The sequence below is a fragment of the Electrona antarctica genome (assembly GCF_951216825.1).
Source record: "Electrona antarctica genome assembly, contig: scaffold_25, whole genome shotgun sequence".
Taxonomy (NCBI): domain Eukaryota; kingdom Metazoa; phylum Chordata; class Actinopteri; order Myctophiformes; family Myctophidae; genus Electrona; species Electrona antarctica.
This window is the reverse complement of record NW_027637034.1, coordinates 7,247,108-7,256,053: the sequence shown is the minus strand read 5'-3', so window position 1 is coordinate 7,256,053 and position 8,946 is coordinate 7,247,108. Positions and strand designations below refer to the sequence as shown.

Genomic DNA, 8,946 nt, shown 5'->3' with positions numbered 1-8,946 from the left:
TTTTTCTCCTCTCCTGAACAGAACTTTTAGTCTTGCCGCCATGACTGGGATTAAAGGATTGGTGTTTAAAACTTTCAAAATAATTCAAAATGTGTCATTTGTTCACAACAATATATATTTTTAAAAAATATTTTAACTGCATGTTTTGCATTTTCTTTGCATCTTCGTTTGATGTTTAATCCGAATTAAAGCAGGCAGCGTGCTAGGACCTTGTCTATGTGATCCAAAGGTTGTGGTTTCAAATATTTCTGCTTCTGTACTGTGAAGACATAATGTGGCCGGTTTAAGACTCAGCCCATGGCTCCAGACATAATGTGGCTGGTTAAGACTGACCCATGGCTCCAGACATGTGTGGCTGTTTAAGACTCACCTGTGGCTCCAGACATACGTGGCTGGTTAAGACTCACCTGTGGCTCCAGACATACGTGGCCGGTTAAGACACAGCCCATGGCTCCAGACATACGTGGCTGGTTAAGACTCACCTGTGGCTCCAGACATACGTGGCTGGTTAAGACTGACCCGTGGCTCCAGACATAACGTGGCCGGTTAAGACTCACCCGCTTCCACGTGCGGTTACGGTTAGTAACGTCAGATTATTGTGACCTTGATATTAGGGATGGGAATTATCGATTAACCGTTAGTTCATAAGCGGCATTTTCTTTTCTTAATTTTGCCGCACCCACAGCTGTAGTTGTATGATAAAGGGGGAGGGGTTAGGCTGATAGTGTGGTGTCACTATATTACTGTTTATTTCATTGGCCCGTTTGACTGTCAAAGGTTCAGCCTCCAGGAAGAAACCCTAAATATAAAGTTAATAGACCAATTATTTGCGCACGGGTGACTGTTTCATGTAATCAATTCCCAACAGATCTCCAAACCTGTTGTTTTGGGGAGCGCTGGTTTCAGTCCATTCAATCTCTCTTGTGTGTTGGCTAGTGAGATGCACCGTAGGAGACATTTATACTTCAAAGCGCAACAGTATTGCGCACAGAGAACAGCTGATATACAAGGCAAGCGACTGTTGTGAGTGTAGAGGTATGCGTGCGCGACACCATCGCGGGACAAAGCATAGGTTATACTTGATGGGCTGCAGGTGCGCGTGCAGCCATGGACAACCAGGCTGCTGCCGTGATCATGAGCGCACCTCCTGTTCTTATGACAGCGACTGGAGGTGTGGTTTTGAGGACAACTGATTTGAATTGCTATTATTGTTCAAACACAACAGAAACTAATGGATTATATATTTGAAGGGCGAGAGATCACAATAAAAATCCTAATGATTCTTGACAGTCAGCCTGGGCACACTTTAGATTCCATCCGCGGACAGAATAAGCTGTGTTTTGCGTCATTTCCGTTTTTTTAGACAGCTGGTGGATGGAAAAGAAGCTCCACCCACGCGGCAGGTTGTCGCTGGGGCAAGCTTTTCCGGGAATCTGGCCGACACGGTGGAGCTTCTTTTCTATCCACCAGCTGTCTAAAAACCTGGAAAAGACGTCGGGAGTCAGCTTCCTTTGGCCGCGCATGGAATCTTAGATGTGCCCATACCAAATAATAAACATGGTAAGGTCAGATGTAATGAATGTAATGAAGCAGAAATCTAGATAGTCTAGATAGAAAGATGTAGGAAATCGGCACAATAGCAGAACACAGTACATTTGGTCTAGGCTAAAAGACAACAGCATAGCCTACTGTTCTTTCCTATACTTTCTCTGAAAATAATTGAGTCAGTGAATGAGAATTAGTACATAAACAGTGTTAAGTTTAGTGTTAACCAACAAATCAACTTGTGGGTTATTATATTACCCTTCTAAATAAACAATTGCTTAAAAAAGACCATAGTGGCTCATTCATGATACACATTACTTACTCTAGCATGATTACATCAATTATGATCTATATGCTGTCTCGATCCCAATCAACATTAACAGTAGTAATACGGTAAACCCTGTTTCATCCTTTAACACAGCATAGGCCTATCTGTGTTTTCTGTGAGTTTGTTCCAGATATGTGGTGCATAGGCCTACAAACAAAATGCTGCTGCTTTATCATAAACTTTTAAAACCTTAAAGATGGAGTGCCACCATTTTTTCCCCAGTATTTCATGTGTCTATGTTCATTAGACACCCTGGAGTCGTTTTTATGTGCAATGGTGTATTAACTTTGTATTTAGGGTTTCTTCCTGGAGGCTGAACCATTGACAGTCGAAACGGGCCAATTAAATAAACAGTAATATAGTGACACGACACTATCAGCCCCTCCCCTAACCCCTCCCCCTTTATCATACAACTACAGCTGTGGGTGCGGCTTCAGTTCAGGTGGATTACCACCCACCAGGCAAACCAGGCATAATTAATGAACTGGTGGGCGTGTCCACATAAAAGCATGATTTTAACAAATAGGTCTACTGTACACTTCCCCCTTATTTTGTAATAATACCTGATGATCATGTTTTAGGGTGGAAAATTGTGGCACTCCGTATTTAAAGGAGTATTTTGCCTAACTTCTAACAGAACATAACAGTATAGTAATACCTTGTATGCACTGTTCAGTTTCCTTTTTATTGATTGCTTCCTCCTTTAAATACGTGTTTTTGCCTTCACGTTTTTCATGTTATAATAGAGTGTAGAGACAGGAAACTGAGACAGAGATCTATGTGAAAGAAAATTGTAGAAAGAAAATGGTATGGAGGCAGGTTGAAAAGTGGTCATTTAAAAGCTAGTGTTGTAAATTGTAAGTGTGGCAAAAGTTACAACTATTCTTCATGTCCTGTGGTGATTGACCTTTGCATTATATTTAAAGCCCAACTCTGTTAATGTCCTTGTATGAATGAGTCCCTCTCATCTCCATCTTGTTATTCAAGCAGAACCATTAGATAGATTGGACAATCAGGTCCCTATATAAACCTAATTTGCACATGATTGCTCCAAATCTTTCAGCTTTGGTGAAGGACCAGGTGTTTGTGATATTGTGTTAATACAATAATATGTGGTTGTTCATAACACCTTACTTAGTGTTGCAAAACTGTTGTGCTCCTACATTACAAGGTGTGTTATTGCCTTCCAAATAGTTATTGACTGAAATTAACACACTCTACGCCTATAAACTCAAGCTAAAAAAAACACCTCTTGACTTTGAATGTTTGTCTTTATTTGTGACTGCACAACCATTATTTACATTTTTAATGATATAGTCTACTAAGAAAAGTAACACACCATGGCAACAAAAAGAACAAAAGACAAAATAAAAATAAATCTAAATGTAACCTACAGGTAACTATGGCGAAACAATAGCATTGAGAATAAAATGAATATTGAGACTTGAGATACTTGAGATTTCTGCCTGCAGCTAAATGTAAATGGACAAGTGGTTATGCTCCGCAAAGACAATGCAACATAACAAAAGGATGACAATAATAAACATGGTAAAGTCGGATGTAATGAATGTAATGAAGCAGAAATACAGAATCTAGATAGAAACATGTAGTGGGAAATCAGCACAATGGCAGCACATTTGGTCGAACCGTGAATGAGAAATAGTACAAAAACAGTATGTTAAGTTTACTTGCAATTAATCAACATCAACTTGTGGGTTATTATATTACCCTTCTTAAAAAACAATTGCTTAACAAATGCCATAATGCTCATCATGCTACACTTGGTTTGTGGATTTGCTGATGTTTCTCACCCGCTCTAATGAAGCTATATAAAACACTAAACATATTTATATTTCAAATATATGTGCGTTCATGATGTGAATTAATACATCTCTTTCCACACTGACAAGAAGGGAACAAATTAAATTCAGTGTGTACAACCTGGAAATTCAAACATTATTTGAATTACAAAATGATTTTCCACATACATCAGTATCATTAGGGTTTCTCCCCAGTGTGAATTCTCTCGTGGATTTTAAGACTCTGCATGTGAGAGAAGCATTGTCCACACTGGTCACATCCATAGGGTTTCTCTCCAGTGTGAATTCGCTGGTGGCTTTTAAGGCTGTCTATTCGAGAGAAGTGTTGTCCACACTGATCACATCCATAGGGTTTCTCTCCAGTGTGAACCTTATGGTGGTTTTTAAGGTTGGACAATCTAGAGAAGTGTTTTCCACACTGATGACATCCATAGGGTTTCTCTCCAGTGTGAATTCTCTGGTGGGTTTTAAGGTTTGCCATTAGAGAGAAGTGTTGTCCACACTGATCACATCCATAAGGTTTCTCTCCAGTGTGAATTATCTGGTGTGTTTTAAGGCTGTCTATTCGAGAGAAGTGTTGCCCACACTGATCACATCCATATGGTTTCTCTCCAGTGTGAACCTTCTGATGGCTTTTAAGTTTGTCCATTCGAGAGAAGTGTTGTCCACACTGATCACATCCATAGGGTTTCTCTCCAGTGTGAATCCGCTGGTGGATTTTAAGGTATGACATTTGAGAGAAGTGTTGTCCACACTGATCACATCCATAGGGTTTCTCTCCAGTGTGAATTATCTGGTGTTTTTTAAGGCTTGACATATGAGAGAAGTTTTGTCCACACTGATCACATCCATAGGGTTTCTCTCCAGTGTGCATTCGCTGGTGGGTTTTAAGGTTTGCCATTAGAGAGAAGTGTTGTCCACACTGATCACATCCATAAGGTTTCTCTCCAGTGTGAATTATCTGGTGTGTTTTAAGGCTGTCTATTCGAGAGAAGTGTTGCCCACACTGATCACATCCATATGGTTTCTCTCCAGTGTGAACCTTCTGGTGTGTTTTAAGGTTTGCCATTCGAGAGAAGTGTTGTCCACACTGATCACATCCATATGGTTTCTCTCCAGTGTGAACCTTCTGATGGCTTTTAAGTTTGTCCATTCGAGAGAAGTGTTGTCCACACTGATCACATCCATAGGGTTTCTCTCCAGTGTGAATTATCTGGTGTTTTTTAAGGCTTGACATATGAGAGAAGTTTTGTCCACACTGATCACATCCATAGGGTTTCTCTCCAGTGTGCATTCGCTGGTGTATTTTAAGTCTGGACATTGTAGGGAAGCGTTTACCACACTGATCACAGCAGTGGCATTTTTTTTTAGCCAATCTTCGTTGTTCATTCACCTCTGGTAGAACAGGGAAGCCAGACTGATGATGCAACACTGAATTGGAAACAAAGACAATGTACATATTGTTTAGAGGTACTTCATGGACTTGCATAAACTAATTTGACGTTAATGTACACAGTTGACAATGTTACCAGCCATTTATCATTTTATTTTACAATTCCCTCGCTATCCCTCCTGGCACTCCATCATGGCACAAATGCTATGTATCCAACAGACAGTTATTGTCTACCTTTAACGTTTGTTAATTAAGAGTTCTGGGGTTAGTGTTGCAGGGTTTGTGGTCTAGCGTTAAGAAGACTAAAACTGGTATAAACACATAGCAGATCTGCAAGCTCCAGACGCAGCACAACACATTTAGAGATTGTAGATTTGCTACTTTTAGTAGTACTTTTTGACATGCACGGTTTCCATCCAGCATGCTGTTACAGTACAGTAATGAATGGGAACTTCTCTTCTGGTGCCCTCTTCGTTCTGAAAGGGGCTGGACTGTGACGCTCTATTGTCAGATTATGCGATTCCACTGCTTTAGTATCTAACTGTCATTGTCATCCTGGAATAGAATGAATGATGTTATATCATGTGTCAACTCAAATGGGTTCATGGGGAAAATGTGCATTTATTACTATTAATACTAACCACTTCTTCCCTGTATGATTCCTCCTCATTATCCTCGGATGTGCATTTTGACCAAGCATTTGGCACTAACTGCAACTAAAGGGTTTCTTCCCTGTATGAGTCTATGGGCTTTCCCCTCTCATGAGTCCTTGTGTGTGATTTTAGAGTAGCACTCCTAGCAAAGGCTTTACCACATACGTTACAAGTAAAGGGCTTTTCACCTGTATGAGTCCTCATGTGGGTTTTTAGATCACCACTATGAATGAAGCCTTTACCACACACGTTACAAGTAAAGGGCTTTTCCCCTGTATGAGTCCTCATGTGTAATTTTAGATTACCGATGTGAAGACAGCCTTTACCACACACGTTACAAGTAAAGGGCTTTTCCCCTGTATGAGTCATCATGTGTGTTTTTAGATGACCACTCATAGCAAAGCCTTTGCCACACACTTTACAAGTAAATGGTTTTCCCCCTGTATGAGTCCTCATGTGTCTTTTTAGATTAACACCCAGAGCAAAGCCTTTACCACACACGTTACATGTAAAGGGCTTTTCCCCTGTATGAGTCCTCATGTGTGTTTTTAGATCACCACTCTGAATAAAGCCTTTACCACAAACTGTACAAGTGAATGGCTTTTCCCCTGTATGAATCCTTGAGTGCTTAGTCAGATTTGCCTTAAGATAAAAACATTTGCCACAGTCTGTACAACTAAAGCGTTTCTTCCCTGTGTTTTGATGATTTTAAGTCCTTGGACAGCTTGCTGTTCAAAGACAATCTTTGTCCTTCCACATGTTGTGTCTTGTGTGACTTCAGCGTGTTTAAAGTTGACTGACCTTCACTGGGCTCCTGCCACTCATCACTGTCTTCAGTGTCAGATACAGAACAGTGTGAAGAGAGGAGCTGGTTGTCACTAGTTGGTTGTGATGTTCCACAGTCCTCTACATCAGCTTGTGTTTTCATGTGTTCGGTTGAGGTGCCGGCTACAGGCTCTGTCTCTCTGTTTTCATCATCATGATCATCTTCACTTTTCACTGCTAGTAATGTCAAGTTTGACCCATCAGCCTCCATTGGTCTTTGAAGTAGCTCCTCTTTAATCTGTGGTGGTTGTGGTTCCTCCTGGACCAGACTGGAGGTCCTCTCCGGTTGTTCAGTGAAAACCTCCTCTTTACACACAGGGAGGTGCGGGACGGCTAGAAAAAAGACACAAAGAGAGAAAAACATTCAATGTTTGCATTTTTGGAGGAACATCATCTTCTCCATTTCTAATCAAAGACAGTTTTCAGGGCTTGACATTACATTTTTGAGCATTACATTTACTTACTTGTCCAAGTAAAGATTTTAGAAGACATCTTTTGTTTGTATTGATTATAATGTTGCATTTAAATAGTTACAAATAAGTAATACGTGTTCAACAGAAGGTTATGACAAAATTACACTACAAGAAAAAAAGAAAAGACAACTGAAACAATTGACACAAACTCAAACTGGTTGTTGGAAGTTTCAACAAACATGTTCCAATAATACAATGATTTTTGAGTGTGTCATAAATATAATGTGGAGCGGTGACTCCAGGTCTCAATCTTGAATTGATGCATGATTTGTATAAATGCAATAATATCAAACAATTACAATTTAAAAAAATATATATATATATATACCATTTTTACTAGGACTCCCACCCGTGGGTCCTGGGACCCACTGCAGACCTAACAACATCACTGTGGTACATTCTGTTTCCTAGACAGGCTCTCTACCCATTCAGCTATGGCTGTCCCCCTCTAAGGCAGGGGTACTCAACGTTTTTGGCCGGGGACCCCCGGAAATGCTTTGGCAATGTATCGGGACCCCGCCCCTCCCCCTCCCGACCCCCAATATAAATTGACTGCTACAATAACCTTAATAATAGAGACAATACACCATAAATAAATACTGAAACCAGATATAATCATTAGGGAGGTGTATGCATGCACTATGTGTACCATGTAAACTCTTCATTTCCATTTTCCAGCCATTCAGTTGCAAAAAAAAGATTATTATTATTTTTTTAATAATTTGGGGACCCCCCAAAATAATTTGGCGACCCCCCGAGGGGTCCTGGCCCACAGGTTGAGGACCCCTGCTCTAAGGAAGGACAATATCATTCACTAGAACCAGGGATGGGTGTTTTCTGTGTATCTACGATGGTTAAAATGGAGTTTGAAGTTACAATGGGCTTGTCTGATCAAAATAAATATAGTAGACGATAACATTACCCACAATTATTTTGTAAGTGAAATATCCCTTTATGTAAGTAAGTAAACAAAACAGCACATACCTATACGGTACAACTTTACTACAGGTTGCATCTTCGCATCAAACAGTCCACGTCTCTGGTCCACCTCTGGCTGTTCCTCTGACAACGTTGAATGTCTTTTGGAGGCCATCTCTCTAGATACTGTAGACCTCTCCCTGTGGTGCTCTGTGGAAATCACCAGTAAAAACAACTTGTACTTATCATTCAATAAGGGTTTACTGAACAACTGAACAACCAGGAGTAGTCTGGTGACCACCGGAGAGACGGGTGAAAGCCGGAATGTAGACGGCACCCGGGAGCAGTATGGGTTGGCGCCCCAGCCTGTGTCTTCCGTGAGGAGGAAGCCCAACACACCCATGGTGAGGCCTTTAGGAGGGCCATTCAAGCTGCAAGCGGAGTCTGCAGCACCACCGTTGCCCAGGTGGAGCCTGCAGCACCACCGTTGCCCAGGTGGAGCCTGCAGAACCATTGTGGCTCAAGAATCCACCACTCCTGAATGAAGTGTCTGATGCTGATTGATGATTAGAACCTTCCTGGACAGATCACTTAACCCTTTGAGTGGACCAGTACCAGTCTCGTGCTTAAAATCTTAAGTCTCACGCACAAATATCTTAATAGCTAAACATGATTATGGGTTCAAACTTGTTGTGCTATACTTATGTAGCGGCACAAGCGGAAACATGCTGTGTGTCTGTGTCTTTTAGGGGACCATGAGTTACCAAACTATATTTTTATCCTTAAAGTTTCTGAATAACCCTTTAGTCTTGTTAGAATAATACTAATAAAAACATCATTGTGTTTTGCCTGAGAGAGTATTGCACCAAATCTTCCTACGTAGTAATGTCAAAGTTGACTCACCAGTCTCCTCTTCCTGTTCCTCTTTAATCTGTGGAGGTTGTGGTTCCTCCAGGACCAGACTGGAACTCCTCTCCTGCTGTCCCTCTTT

General features: G+C 40.9%; 1 long non-coding RNA gene across 1 annotated transcript; it reads right to left on the bottom strand.

Annotated features, from left to right (window-relative positions):
• Positions 1 to 3,533: 3,533 nt before the first annotated feature.
• On the bottom strand, positions 3,534 to 8,120 carry LOC306919338. Its single transcript, XR_013789522.1, has 3 exons — positions 8,022 to 8,120; positions 6,541 to 6,897; positions 3,534 to 5,124 (listed from the first exon to the last, which is right to left on the bottom strand). It is a non-coding gene; the product is annotated as an uncharacterized lncRNA (long non-coding RNA).
• Between the last annotated feature and the right edge of the window lie 826 nt (positions 8,121 to 8,946).